Raw genomic sequence first — 16,488 nt, 5'->3', positions numbered from 1 at the left:
GGATAAGAGACAGTAGTACCTACAGATAGGAGTAGGGATAAGGAACCCGTGCATGGAGTGGTTAGTTGCTGTGAGGTGCTAAGCAGCTAGCTGTAGGATTAAATAATCTCAGAGTGAGTGATCTGACTCTATTACGCAGCTCTCGTATGAGTCTAACCGTTGCAGGGATGAGTATTTTACTTGAAGGATTATCTGATCCATTCGCTGGGATGGGTCTTCAACTCCAGGATATAGTAAGAGGAAGCATTCAGCGAGTATCAGTGAAAGTGACCAGCATTGGGAGTGGCTGGAGATGTGGATACAGCGAAGGGTATATCCTTCACAAAGAAAGAGAAGGTTGTTGTTTATGGAAAGTTGCCTTGGGAAGGCCATGTACCGCGCGGGGAAAAGGGGGTGAACCCCTAGGATGTCCAGCATAAGTACTCGAGGAGTACCAAAGGGATTGTCGGTTGGATAAAAGCCATGCTCTCATGATTGTTGGTGATTAGAGTGCTCTCGAGGTTTTTCTCTATCTTTAATGATTAGTTTTGGATGAATGACCGGTCAGAAGGTCAATAGATGTGGTCCCTCAAGGATCGAACCCAACAGGAGATGTGTTCATCGGGTAGGAATGTTGTGAGCAGATTGCAGGATAGTTGGCCGTAGCGGACTTCGAGGACGAAGTCTAGTTTAAGTAGGGGAGAGTTGTAACACCCAGAATCCAGGAGACCAGGATAGGGAAGGAAAACCCTAAGTCAAGAAGTCAACTCATCGAGTCCAGGTAGAACTCGACGAGTCAGAGTGGTTTCTGAGTCACGAGATTAAGTGGCCGACTCGGCGAGTCGGGGGACCAACTCGGCGAGTTGGTCTGGGTTTGGGAAACCCTAAATTCGGGTCCTTGTGCCCTATTTAAGCATCATAGTATCATTCCCTCAGCCTCATCTTCAGCCCCCAGACCCCAAACCCTCACCTACGAAACCCTAGAGCATCTTGTGAGTGTTTGAGCCATCTTTGAGTGATTTGTGTGCTCTTGAAGAGGAGGAAGAAGAAGAAGGAGGTTGGAGCTTCAAGAAGGAAGAAGTAGATCCAGAAGATACACTCCATTTGCTGCATTTCCTGGTAATCAAATCTTCATCTTGGCTTTTGGTTTCTTAGATCTCCTTATGGTCCCTTTTGAGGGTTTTTGGTCCAAGAATGGTTGTTTTTGGGGTTTGGACGTCCCCAAGCAAGATCCTTTCAGATCTGGAAGTATTTGGGGTGGTTAAGGCATAAAGGTAGCCCCACAGACTGAGGTACTCGGTGAGTCCATGGAAGGACTCGACGAGTCTGAGTGGTGTTGTCCCGTTTTCTGTTATAGAAGAACTCGGTGAGTCAGAGGGAAGACTCGACAAGTTGACCCGTAGAATCGCGACCATGAGTAACCCGGGAACTCGGCGAGTCAAAGGGCTGACTCGACGAGTTGGTTCAGGGTTTTAGTGCTTTGAGTTATAACTCGACGAGTTGATGGAGCAACTCGGTGAGTCAAGTCAATTTGGAAGTATTGACTTTGACCATTGACCGTTGACTTTGACTTTGTCCAAGGTTGAACTGGTTGACTTGAGGACATTTTGGGACTAAGTGTTATTTTGGTATTGGTAGCTCGGGGAGCCGAGGGATCAGTAGTTCGAGGAATTGCTAGTTAGCAGCCAGAGGCGTTTCAGTAGGACTTCAGCAGTGCAAGGTGAGTCTCCTCACTGTGTGAATGGGTCTAAGGCCACAATGCCGGTGCATGTAGTTTATGAGTACGAAGACCCGGGGGTAGCCCTAGGCACTGTATGCTAGTATGATATTCCGGACCAAGGTCCGATGTCGGGTGGGTGCCTTAGGAATGGTGGTATGTTCGATTATACTTGTTGTCTGTGTGATACTTGTATGTGTCGGGTAGGGAGCTGAGTGTGGGCGAGGTCCCGTATCTCACCACTAGCAGAGTATGGACGGGATTCCGTATCTCATTAGTAGCAGAGCAGAGGCGAGGCCCGAGACAGGACAGAGGTGAGTGTGGGCGGGGGCCCGTATCTCACTAACAGTAGGAGCTTGGACGGGGTTCCTTGACTCACCAGTAGCAGGGCAGGGGCGGGGCCCAAGATAGGCGAGGCCCTAGAACAGAATACAGTAGAGTATGTTTAGTTGATGTGTTATGTGTTATCTTATATGTTTGTATATGATTAATGGGCGGGGCCTAGAGGCAGGTGGGGCCAATAAGAAACATATATGTATACCGAGTGGGGCTCGATGCCAGGCAGGTCCTGATGTCGGGCGGGGCCCGATGCCGGAGCAAGTCCGATGTCGGGCAAGTCTCAATGCAGCGGGCGGGGGCCCAGTATGTGGTTATGTGTATGGTATGTGGTAGGTTGGGGAACTCACTAAGCTTCGTGCTTACGGTTTTCAGTTTTGGTTTCAGGTACTTCCGGTAGCGGAGGGAAGAGCTCGGGTTGACTGCATCGCACACACCAAGAAGTTTTAGCCTGGGATGTTTACTCTTATATAAATAAAATATGTGTTTTGAAAGGATACTCTAAATTGATACAATGACTTGTGTTTTGGAATGAAAGGGTTTGATAATTATGGTTTATTAATAAATAAAAATGAAATTTTTGGTCTTGACTTTTGGGATGTTACACTTCTGCCTGACTGGACCGCCTCGCAGGGCCTACAACCTATCTAGACCGCTCTCCGAGCCTTTAGCATGAATGGAGCGCCTTGTAGGCCCTAGAGCCTATTCAGACTATTCTCTAAGTCTTCTGCATGACTCGACCACTGTCACACCCCAAAACCATGAACGGCGGAAACGTTTTGGGGCGGAGGACGTCATGTACAGTATCACAACAATGAATAGTAGTAAACAAGCAACAACATCATCCATTGCATTAATAATATAATTTTAATACAATTGTGTTCTGTCAAGTTATATAGACACCAAAATATAAATCAAAATGAAAGATGAGTCTTGAACGGGCTCCATCTTCTCTAAACCTTGCACCGGTACCTGTCTACTGGTGACCTGAGGATACAAGTTATTTTGAAAGAGAGTATCAGCTTTAAAGCTGGTGAGATCATAAGCATTTTAGTGTCTGTATTTGTAAGAAAGTACTTGTAAGTATGTGAAGTATAAGTATGTAAAAGTTTTGAACCTCCTAGAAAACCCTATGTTTCCTACTAAAAGTAGCCTTCTACCAAGGCATCTAGTATCTGTGTGTGTCTCTTGTAAGAGTGTGTATTTTCCCAAATCTGACTATCATTTATCAAAATATAGTTTTCGCATTTCTGTATATCGTGTGAAAATCACAAAGTGAATGCAATGGGAAAATGAAATAGTACTGTAGTATTGTAATAAGTAACTACTGCTGTACTAACTACCTTAAACCAATTACAATTTAAAGTACCATGTGATCGGCCTGTATCCTGCTACCGACTATAGAACGCGACAATGTAAGATGTCTGAGAAAAATGACATTTGGCACCCGTAGACTTGCAAGTCCCACTGTAGCTAGCAGCAAGGTGTAGGATAGTCAATCCAGTATAGCTATACGCAAACTCATACGCTCCCCAATTAAGGAGATTCTGGATACATGAACGGTCATGGCAGGTAGTGCCATGCCCCGTTACGTGGCTCACATAACTGAAAAACTGTATATGTAATGAATGTGCTAGCTGTATTGTATATTCTCTCCCTGTCTAGCATGTATTGTAATGTACTGTGTGTACTAGCTGTATTGTGTGTTCTCTCTATCTAGCAGGTATTGTAATGTACTGTGTGTACTAGATGTATTGTGTGTTCTCTCTATCTAGCATGTATTGTAATGTACTGTGTGTACTAGCTGTATTGTGTGTTCTCTCTATCTAGCAAGTATTGACTCATGTATGAACTGACTCATTTTATGATTCATAGTTCTAGTAATAGTATTAGTAATTCCCTAAGCTACACCTATAGTAGCTTACTAGTAATATGATCTGAATGTATAAACATCTATGTATGCCTTTGCTACCCAAAGGTATTGAACTGAATGAAAGAAGGAACTTTTATGTCTATATATCTATACATGATATATAACTAATATTTAGACGACATTCGGACGAATAACTGATACCCTAAGGCCACATCCAAACGAGGAAAAGGGAATAGGGCGAGCTAGCCTTCCTAAGTCCTTTAAACATTACTTATATAACTATACATATATAGGCATGCATTTGTCAATATAACAGAATATAAGTTTAAAAGAGTTTAATAAAAGCATTTGATATGAAAACGAGTTTGTAAAACAGTTTGAAGTAAAACGGTTTGGTAACACAGTTTGAAAAGTAAGAAATCCACTTGTTTGGTAGTTATTAATCACATGTGATTGATATAATAACTAGAATTTGTTCAACTTGTATCCCCCCATAAAAGCATTTAAAAACATTTAAAAGGTTAATTAAGGGGTATGAACTCACCTGTAGTGAGTGGTTTGGATGAACTGATGATATAGGATTGCTAGGTGTCAAGTGAATACTTGTACACACTCAATGATCCTAGTTAACATATAATAACACATATATGTATCCAATTAGTCATTAAACAACTAATTAACCAAGTTAAGACATCCTAAGACATGTAAAACACTTTATTTAAGTGTTGAAAGTCCTAAGGATTGCATCTAATGGTTGCATGGCATGGCATTGGAGTTTATGGCCCAAGAACCACTCCTTATGGAGTTTACGGCCTAAGGTCACTTCCCCCATGAGTTTACGGCCGTAAACTCATGGTACTTAGTGCCATTTGGTGATTTAAGGTCTTATAAGTCAAGAGTAAGCATTCTATGATCAAGTCTAAGCCTTAGGAAGCTTTAGGGGCACAATAACACCTCTTTATAGAGTTTACGGCCTAAGGACCATTTCCTTATGTGTTTACGGCCGTAAAATCTTATGGGGACATGTTTTCTTTGTTGTTTAAGGTCTTAAACACTTCTAGGAAGGAGCAAGACTAGTATCCTAGGCTTAGGAAGGGACTAGGGTCCATTAAACCCCCTTAAGAAGGGTTTACGGCCCAAGAACATCCTTGGCCGTAAACTCCTTTGATCTATTGATTTTTGATGATTTTCAAGTGTTATCAAGTTCATATTAAGCACACAAGAAGCTAGGGCAAGTGTACTTACAAGATAGAAGCTTGATTGGGTGTTTAAGGTCCAAGAACACTAGTGTGTGTTCTTGGTGTTTTGAAGATCTAAGTGAAAATCAACAATGAATGGATGAAATGATGTATAAACACTAGGTGATAGGTTATAACAACAAATCAAGTCAAGTAAAACTTACGTTTTCGGAGAATCGGGTGAAGAACGGGATGTTACTTGAGAGAGAATGGTAAGTGTTCTTGAGTTTGGAAGTTAGGAAGTGAAAGAATGGGGAGTAAACTCATGCCTAAGGCATGAGTTTGCGGCCTAAAGAGAGTTCACGGCCCAAACCCTCTTTGTTTGGCCGTGAACACCAAACCAAGGTGTTGATTGTTCCATTGCTATCCCGATATTCTAGAAATCACTTCCTTTTATCCGTTCGATTCATGAATAATTAAATAAAATACTCAAACAGACTTTAAACTGGCTAAAAATTAGCAGAAAAGTATTTAACTTTTAATTGAAGTTCTGGACTGTAGGGTTTGTACGAATGAAAATTTCAGGTTGTCACATCATCCCCCCGTTAGAAGGAATTTCGTCCCGAAATTAGAGTCTAAGCAAATAAGTAGTTACAAATAACTAAGTAAAGAGATGAGGATATTTCAATTTCAATTGATCCTCGTGCTCCCATGTGAATTCAGGTCCTCGCTTGGCGTTCCAGCGAACCTTCACTATCGGGATCCGGCTTTGCTTCGTTCGCTTGACCTCACGGTCCATGATCTCTACAGGTTCCTCCACGAAGTTGAGGCTCTCGTTGATCTCGATCTCGTCGAGTGGGATTACAAGAGTCTCGTCGGACAGACACTTTTTCAAGTTCGAGACGTGGAAAGTAGAGTGTACATTACTGAGTTCGCGCAGTAAGTTAAGTTTGTAAGCTACAGGGCCGATTCTTGCGAGAATCTCGAAAGGCCCTATGTACCTTGGATTTAGCTTTCCACGCTTTTCGAAGCGTATCAAGCGCTTCCAGGGTGAGACCTTCAATGGAACACGGTTGCCCACCTGGAATTCCAACGGTTTCCTTCGTTTATCAGCGTAGCTTTTCTGTCGGTCTCTAGAGGCTTTCAATCGTTCACGAATCTGAACGATCTTCTCTGTCGTTTCCCGAATGATCTTCGGACCTGTGAGAGTGCTTTCAGGAACTCGTCCTTTAGCTAACTGGGTATCACCCACCTCAGCCCAGCACAGAGGGGATCTGCACTTTCGGCCATAGAGGGCCTCGAATGGAGCAACCTTTATGCTCGTGTGATAACTATTGTTGTAGGAAAATTCGACAAGGGGTAAATGAGTATCCCATGCTTTCCCAAAGTCGATCACACAGGCTCGCAACATATCTTCCAAGGTTTGGATAGTCCTCTCACTTTGCCCGTCTGTCTGTGGATGGTAGGCTGTACTCATGTCCAGCCTAGTTCCTAGGGAACTTTGTAGCGACTGCCAGAACCTCGAAGTGAATCTACTATCTCTGTCCAAGATAATGGATATGGGAACACCGTGCAGTCGTACAATCTCCCGAATGTAAGTTCTTGTAAGCTTCTCCATCTTGTCTGTTTCCTTGATAGGCAGGAAGTGTGCGGACTTGGTCAATCTATCGACGATGACCCACATGGTATCAAGTCCACCCGTTGTCTTGGGCAACTTGGTTATGAAGTCCATAGTGATCCGCTCCCACTTCCATTCAGGTATCTCCGGTTGCTGGAGTAATCCTGACGGTTTTTGGTATTCGACCTTGACCTTGGCGCAAGTAAGGCATTTACTCACGAAGGTAGCAATCTCTGCTTTCATGTTAGGCCACCAGTATAGCTTTTTGAGATCCAGATACATCTTATCTGAACCCGGGTGAACGGAATAACGAGAGTTGTGCACCTCGTTCATGACCAAGTCTCTGAAACCACCGCGTTTCGGGGTCCAGATCTGATCCATGAAATAATAAGCTCCGCCACCCTTAACCTCCAAGTTCTTATCCATTCCTCTCAGGGATTCACCCGCCACATTTCCAGGTTTCAAAGCGTTAAGCTGAGCCTCCTTAATTTGTGTGGACAAGTGTGAATGGATAGTCATAGTCAAAGGTTTGACCCTACGACCAGAATATTCTTTCCGACTTAGGGCGTCAGCTACTATGTTGGCTTTACACGGATGATAACGAATTTCACATTCGTAGTCACTGAGTAGCTCGACCCACCGTCGTTGTATCATGTTGAGCTCTTTCTGGTCGAATATGTGTTGTAGGCTTTTGTGGTCTATAAAGATAGTGCTTTTTGTTCCATACAGGTAGTGTCTCTAGATCTTCAGAGCAAACACAACTGCTCCTAGCTCAAGATCGTGTGTGGTGTAGTTGACCTCGTGTGTCTTCAGCTGTCTCGAGGCATAGGCAATGACCTTACCTCACTGCATCAGAACACATCCGAACCCTTGATTTGACGCATCGCAATAGACAACGAAGTCTTCTATCCCTTCAGGGAGGGATAATATAGGTGCGGTGCACAAGGCTCGTTTGAGCGTTTGGAACGCTCTCTCCTGTTTCTCTTCCCAGTCAAAGGCCACGCCTTTCTGGGTCAGTGTTGTAAGAGGTTTCGCGATGCGGGAGAAGTTCTGAATGAACCTGCGATAGTAGCCAGCGAGGCCTAGAAATTGACGAATTTCTGTAGGCGTCTTCGGTGCTGACCAGTTCTCGATGGCCTTGATTTTGGAAGGGTCCACGTGTATTCCCTCTTCGCTAACCACGTGACCTAAGAATTCGACTCGTCGGATCCAAAATTCGCATTTCGAGAACTTCGCATAGAGCTTCTCCGAACGTAATGTTTCTAAGACTAGTCGCAGATGTTGACTATGTTCCTCCTTACTACGAGAGTAGATGAGTATGTCGTCGATGAAGACGATGACGAACTGATCCAAGTAAGGACGACACACCCTATTCATTAAATCCATGAATACAGCGGGCACGTTTGTTAATCCGAATGGCATCACTACGAATTTGTAGTGCCCATAACGAGTTTGGAAAGCTGTCATCGGAACATCCTCCCCTAGCACTCGTAGTTGGTGATATCCGGATCTTAAGTCGATTTTTGAAAAGAAGTTCGCCCCTTGAAGTTGGTCAAATAAATCGTCAATACGAGGCAAGGGATAACGATTTTTGACGGTCAGTTTGTTGAGCTCCCTGTAGTCGATGCACATACGAAACGATCTGTCTTTCTTCTTGACGAACAAGACTGGAGCTCCCTAGGGTGAGAAGCTTGGTCTTATAAAGCCCTTGCTGAGCAGTTCGTTAAGTTGACAGGACAGTTCTTGCATCTCTGCAGGTGCTATACGATAGGGCGATTTGGCTACGGGGGTAGCCCCTGGAACTAAGTCGATTCTGAACTCGACTTGACGTTGCGGAGGTAATCCTGGGAGTTCTTCTGGAAAAATGTCGGGAAAGTCGCGTACTACTGGAATGTTCTGAATGTCCTTCGTTTCTTGGCTCACATCGACCACATGAGCAAGGAATGCGCGACATTCCTTTCGTAAGAATTTCTGAGCTTGAATGCTTGAGATGATACGAAGGTTCGTGCTGGGTTTGTCGCCATAAACTACTAGAGTTTCGTCAGACGGCAGATTAAGGCGAACAACCTTTTCATAACACATGATATCGGCACGATGAAGACTCAACCAATCCATGCCGATAATGACGTCGAAACTTTTAATAGAGACCGGCATGAGGTCGATCGAAAATGAATGGCTATCTAGTGTTAGGGTACACCCTATGTATATACTGCTAGTGCTCTCTGTCTTTCCGTTAGCCATTTATACAGTGAACGGTTCTTTAAGTGCTCGTGATTTTTGCTTAAGTAAATGAGCAAATTTTTGGTTCACGAAACTCCTCTCCGCTCCACTATCAAACAAAATGCATGCATAAGAGTTATCGAGGAGAAGCGTACCCGTGACCACTGTGGGGTCGGCAACCGCCTCCTCGTGGCCTATGGCCAGCACTCTTCCCACCCTACCGGCATTCCCTGCCTTTGGGCAGTCCCTCTTGTAGTGGCCCACCTCGCCACAACCGTAGCAAGCTTGGCCCACACCAGCGCCGGGGACTTGGGTGATTGGTTTTGCTGGAGCCTTGCAGAAGCGGGCAGTGTGCCCCTTCCTATTGCAGTTAGAGCACTGCATTTCACGACAGGCTCCAACGTGGTGGAAGTTGCACTGATTGCACTTAGGCAAATTTCTTGCGTACTGCTTTACCGGAGCAGCAGCAGTAGTGGCAGGTGCTATCGCAACATGAACTGCCACGACCCGCTGCTTTTTGGCAGCCTTCTTCTTTTTCTTGTCATCCCAAATCTTCCGCTTGGAATCAGTGGTTCTAGCGGGTTCTGAGATGGTCAGGGTCGTTGTTGCGGCCGGGGTACGAACCCCATGGTCTATGAGCCGCTGTGCTAATCGCTTGGCACTGTCGAATGTAGTGGGGTTTGAAGCCAAAACATTTCCTTGGAATGGAGGCACCAGCCCCCATATGTATCTTTCAATCTTCTTTCCCTCTGTATGAACCATGTTGGGACAGAGGGCCACCAGTTCGCAGAACCTGGCGGTGTAAGAGACTATATCGGAGCCCTTCATGGTTAGGCTCCACAGTTCCTCCTCTAGCTTTTGGATCTCGCCCCTCGGGCAGTACTCTTCGATCATTAGATCTTTCAGAGTTTCCCAGCCCATAGCATTTGCTACTACGAGAGATAGTGACTTGACATGGCTATTCCACCATGTCAGGGATTTGTCTTCAAAGGTGCAAGCGGCGAACTTGACCTTGCTCCCCTCTGGACAGGAGCAGATTTCGAAAACCGAATCGGTTTTCTCGAACCATTGCGAGAGGGCAATGACTCCGCCAGTCCCTCTAAAGGACTTGGGCTTGCAGTTGGTGAAGTCCTTATAGGAGCACTCTCTCGAGCGCACATGAGCTTCACCCAGAGTAGATTGAACAGGGGTTCCTCCCCCAGTGGAACCTGAAGAATGATATTGAGCCATGGCTGTAGCCACAGCTGCAGCTACAACAACATTTAGAGCTGTTGTATCGATTTGAGGAGCAGGTGGTGTCGGTGCGGGAGGATCGCGTCTTGTTGATTTACGTGGAGGCATCTTTTAGCTATAAGTTTAGAAAGATGAAGACATTTGATAAGAAATTAATAGGAACATGATAAGAATGACACATAAACTAACTCTCCATAGCCCAACAGCACAAATGAATAGCACGAGTGATTGTAACGAAAGGATTTGGATATAATTTCCATTAGATTAGATATCTGTCAATAATACTGGAATTACAGATGTAATGAGTTTGGGAAAAATGACCTAGAAATAGGTCTTACATCGACCAAGATGGGAAAATTTTGACAGAACTACGACCTAATCAAGACCTAACAGGTCTAAGATTTACAAAGATAGGAAATTAGATTAGAGTTTTTACACAAACTAGGTTATATCCAAAAGAGGAGTCGATGAGACTCTATCGGCGACGAGAACTGCTAGAGTGAGTTCTGGAATCCGACAGAAGGCGTTCTATGTCTCTCACGCGCCTATCAAACCTTGCTTGCTGAGCTCGAAGTTCCCTGACTTCAGCTTGGGTTTTAGCAAGTTCCCTCTGCAGAACTGCATTGCAGACCTGAATCCTTTCATGAGCAGACTCAAGTTGGCGAATGCGGACGGTGTTAACGCCAGAGTTGGCGTCAATCTCCACGACTCGATCGACAGTCGCTTGATCCAGTACTGTGTTCCGAGAAATCTTACGAACCATGATGGGTAGGACTCTGTCAGCTGAACCTCCCTCGGTGAGGTTGTAGAAGCTTCTGTCTCCATTGTAGGGCATGGGCTGCCCCTATTCCTGACTACACCTATTCAAGTTTGTGGCCCACAAAGGTGTGGGTCCTTGAAATGCGGGACGGTGGTTTGGGTTTTGAACAGCTGGGGGTAGGTTGTTGACTCCCGACTCCGAGTCAGAACCATCAGAAAAGCCTTCAGCTTCGTGATCATCCAAAGGGATTGGGTGATCATCTTCTGGCTCTTCCCCAAGCCATCCAACATTGCCGTGGTTGGGAAAGTACGGGTCTCCGGGAAGATGGAATCCAGCCATGTTATCTACGCGAGAAAAGGGATATAAGAATCTAGCACATAAGTAGTTTATAGTAACACAAAATACTCCTATAGTATTTTAAGTTTATGTTCTATTGTTCTCATTGTGGTATTGTTGGTAAGTTTTTAGACTTGTTGCAACCTCACAACCACACTTAGGCACATGCTAGTCAACCCTCAGATAATATAGTTGATCAGGCTATATCTTCCCAGTTTTGACTATATGTCTCTAAGTCTACTTATGCTGCCCAACAATTGTAATACTTTTGTACTGTCCTAGTGACACTGATTTTAGTATGAATGCAGGCGCATATACTTAATTAAGTATTTTATTATTTAAAAGTATCAACTCTTTGTCAGAGTATTTTAATCCCTTTTGTATTTATAGTCTGTATATCTTTTATGGGTTGATATACTCAATTCACTATAAACAATGCTCTGATACTAATTTGTCACACCCCAAAACCATGAACGGCGGAAATGTTCTGGGGCGGAGGACATCATGTACAGTATCACAACAATGAATAGTAGTAAACAAGCAATAACATCATCCATTGCATTAATAATATAATTTTAATACAAGTGTGTTCTGTCAAGTTATATAGACACCAAAATATAAATCAAAATGAAAGATGAGTCTTGAACGGATTCCATCTTCTCTAATCCTTGCACCGATTGCTACCCAAAGGTATTGAACTGAATGAAAGAAGGAACTTTTATGTCTATATATGTATACATGATATATAACTAATATTTAGATGACATTCGGACGAATAACTGATACCCTAAGGCCACATCCAAACGAGGAAAAGGGAATAGGGCGAGCTAGCCTTCCTAAGTCCTTTAAACATTACTTATATAACTATACATATATAGGCATGCATTTGTCAATATAACAGAATATAAGTTTAAAAGAGTTTAATAAAAGCATTTGATATGAAAACGAGTTTGTAAAACAGTTTGAAGTAAAACGGCTTGGTAACACAGTTTGAAAAGTAAGAAATCCACTTGTTTGGTAGTTATTAATCACATGTGATTGATATAATAACTAGAATTTGGTCAACTTGTATCCCCCCCATAAAAACATTTAAAAACATTTAAAAGGTTAATTAAGGGGTATGAACTCACCTGTAGTGAGTGGTTTGGATGAACTGATGATATAGGATTGCTAGGTGTCAAGTGAAGACTTGTACACACTCAATGATCCTAATTAACATATAATAACACATATATGTATCCAATTAGTCATTAAACAACTAATTAACCAAGTTAAGACATCCTAAGACATGTAAAACACTTTATTTAAGTGTTGAAAGTCCTAAGGATTGCATCTAAGGGTTGCATGGCATGACATTGGAGTTTATGGCCCAAGAACCACTCCTTATGGAGTTTAAGGCCTAAAGTCACTTCCCCCATGAGTTTACGGCCGTAAACTCATGGTACTTAGTGCCATTTGGTGATTTAAGGTCTTATAAGTCAAGAGTAAGCATTCTATGATCAAGTCTAAGCCTTAGGAAGCTTTAGGGGCACAATAACACCTCTTTATAGAGTTTACGGCCTAAGGACCATTTCCTTATGTGTTTACGGCCGTAAAATCTTATGGGGACATGTTTTCTTTGTTGTTTAAGGTCTTAAACACTTCTAGGAAGGAGCAAGACTAGTATCCTAGGCTTAGGAAGGGACTAGGGTCCATTTAACCCCCTTAAGAAGGGTTTACGGCCCAAGAACATCCTTGGCCGTAAACTCCTTCGATCTATTGATTTTTGATGATTTTCAAGTGTTATCAAGTTCATATTAAGCACACAAGAAGCTAGGGCAAGTGTACTTACAAGATAGAAGCTTGATTGGGTGTTTAAGGTCCAAGAACACTAGTGTGTGTTCTTGGTGTTTTGAAGATCTAAGTGAAAATCAACAATGAATGGATGAAATGATGTATAAACACTAGGTGATAGGTTATAACAACAAATCAAGTCAAGTAAAACTTACGTTTTCGGAGAATCGGGTGAAGAACGGGATGTTACTTGAGAGAGAATGGTAAGTGTTCTTGAGTTTGGAAGTTAGGAAGTGAAAGAATGGGGAGTAAACTCATGCCTAAGGCATGAGTTTGCGGCCTAAAGAGAGTTCACGGCCCAAACCCTCTTTGTTTGGCCGTGAACACCAAACCAAGGTGTTGATTGTTCCATTGCTATCCTGATATTCTAGAAATCACTTCCTTTTATCCGTTCGATTCATGAATAATTAAATAAAATACTCAAACGGACTTTAAACTGGCTAAAAATTAGCAGAAAAGTATTTAACTTTTAATTGAAGTTCTGGACTGTAGGGTTTGTACGAATGAAAATTTCGGGTTGTCACAACCGCCTCGCATGGCCTATAGCCTATCCGGACCGCTTTCCAGGCCTTCGGCCTGACTGGACCGCCTCACAAGGCCTACAACTTATTCGGACCGCCCCGGGTATCTTCGCCTTCTGCGCAAAGCAGGACCGCCTCAACCTGATACAACATCACATATCAACATATACCATAACAATCAATAGCTAGCACATACATGTGGTCGTACAGATCTAACAGATCACTACAGCATAACAACATCCTATATACCCGGATACAGATCTAAGAGATCACTATAGCATAGCAACATCCTATATACCAAGATACAAATCTAACAGATCACTATAGCATAGCAACATCCTATATACAAGGATACAGATCTAACAGATTACTATAGCATAACAACATATAATAAACCAGGATACACATCTAACAGATCATTATAGCATAGCAACCTACGATAAGCCAGGATATCAATCCAATGGGTTGGCCTTGGTGTCTTCGACCCGTAAGTACAGTGAGGAAAAACTCACATCTCGATCTGATCAATAGCTGATGTGGTCCCACCTCCGAATCTCAGCTCTAACCGACACCTATCCATCCAAAATACCAAATTCTCAACCACCATCCAAAAGACCAATTCTCAAACACCAACCAAAATACCCAAAATACCCTTGGTCAAACTTGGTCAAAGTCAAAGTTAAACTGATTAAAATCCATAAGTCAACTGAGTCAAAATAAGCAAATCAACTGAGTCAACTCAGCCGAGTCGACACAACGTGCGTACGCGAGGCATACTCTGGGGGTATGTGGGGCGTACTCGCGTTGACTGGAAACGGGGTGGCTGACTGAGTACGTGCGGTGTACACATAGGTATGCACAACGTACTCACAGGACTTTCTCTTTTCATATTAAGTTCTTAATAATTCGGCTTAATGCGTCCAATTGCAGATCAATGGCCAAAATATCCCCAAGAGTCATAAAGTTTCCAACCTTATGACTTTTCATGACCATTAGGTGCTTAACTCAACCGCTTAATACTTTAAGAGCTTCTAAAGAATGCATGGAGCAAAACCAACGATTAAGATCCTATTTTTATAACTCAAGACCCTTCCTAAGGTCTGAAAGGACAGCTTAATGGGTCAAGAACATGCTATGCTCAAGAATCACCATTTTAGGACAAAAAGTGACGTAAAAGAGTGAAATGTATAGATCTACAAGATGGAGTGGTAAATGTAACGACCCAAAAATCAACGGTAAAAATTTCATTTTTAATATAGCTAAAACACTGATACCATTTATTTCAAACATTTCAAATCATCGTTAAGTAAAACATTTATCAGATTTCATCCCAAAATCATTCATTGCGGAAATCGTAGGTGTGTGCACTGCGATCAATCCGAGCCCTTCTTTTCCAAATCGATGATACCTGAAACCAAAACTGTAAACTGTAAGCACAAAGTTTAGTGAGTCCCCCAGAGCATACCCCACACACAATCCACATAACACATATCATATTAGCTGTAAAAGCTATCTCTACCACATAAGCCCTGCATATAATCATATAAGGAAGCCATGGAAACCCTCCAGAGTCTTTCACCTAGTGCCACGGGAACCCACACGTGGTCTTATCTGCCATGTGAACCCCCACATGGTCTTCCTGCCTTGGGAACCTGTAACATCCCAAATTACGAGACCAAAAATTTCATTTTTCAATTAATATTTTATAAAACATTTTACCAAAACATTGTCAATAAAACAACACTTTACAAAATCATAATGTTGTGTCGCAACCCATGACATCAAAAGTAATGAAAATCAGAGTACAATCCCAGAAACCCAATGCGGAAACCATGTGTGTGTGATGCGCTGCTATACCGCCGGCTCCTTCCCCTTCGACGAAGAGGTACCTGAAACCAAAACCAAAACTGTAAGCACAAAGCTTAGTGAGTTCCCCCATCATACCACATATAATATCATGCCATCGGTATCTTTCAACCGGTAATCGCCATCGGTATCTTTCAACCGGTACCTGTCATCGGTATCTTTCAACCGATAATCGGGGACTATTTCATCCCCTATTGCTATCATACAATATCAAGATATAATCATACATTCAGGCCTATCTGGGTACTGACCTACCCTTCGATCCTAACGACCGATGTCAGGGAAAAACTATTCCCCACTACTACCACTAACATACACATTGTATATCATACATGCATATCTTATTACCATATAACATAAACACACGAAGATAATTATCACAGAGAAAATTATCCACCAAATACCCCTGATGGTGGGCCAGCATTGTAGCCGTAGACCCACCCCTACTGGAAGGTAACTCACCTCGATGTCGTGCAGTGTCTGAACTATCTTCGGCGTACAAGTCGACTACCCTCGACTCCTCGATCCCTACACGACAATACTTCAAAGTTATTCATTTGAGTATGCAACCCTAACCGGGGTCATACCAAAACCAGGCAAAGTCAACATTGGTCAAATTCAACACCCAGTTGACCTGACTCGCCGAGTTGGTCTACCAACTCGTCGAGGCCATACTCCACTAACTCGATCCAACCCCGACTCCACTCGTTGAGTCTAACAAGAACTTGACGGGTTCTCCTTCATTCAAACCATCGGGACCACCTTCATCCGACTCGCCGAGTTCTTCCTTGAACTCGGCGAGTTCATCTCCCTCATAAGAATGTGTCCGGTCTACGACTCGCCGAGTTGTATGAACAACTCGTCGAGTCCATCTTCAAAGATTAGGAGATTACCTTGGACTCGCCGAGTCTGTTCATACACTCATCGAGTCCCATGATTCCCAGGTCCCTTTTCGTGTCTAAACATCTACGGGACTTTCCTCCCTAACAACTGGTCCATCCACAGAAAGGATTTGGTA

Source organism: Lactuca virosa, chromosome 1 (genome assembly GCF_052849685.1).
Source record: "Lactuca virosa cultivar CGN04683 chromosome 1, Lactuca_virosa_CGN04683_v6, whole genome shotgun sequence".
NCBI classification, from domain to species: Eukaryota; Viridiplantae; Streptophyta; class Magnoliopsida; order Asterales; family Asteraceae; genus Lactuca; species Lactuca virosa.
The sequence above is the reverse complement of the archived record's forward strand: the minus strand, read 5'-3'. Positions refer to the sequence as shown.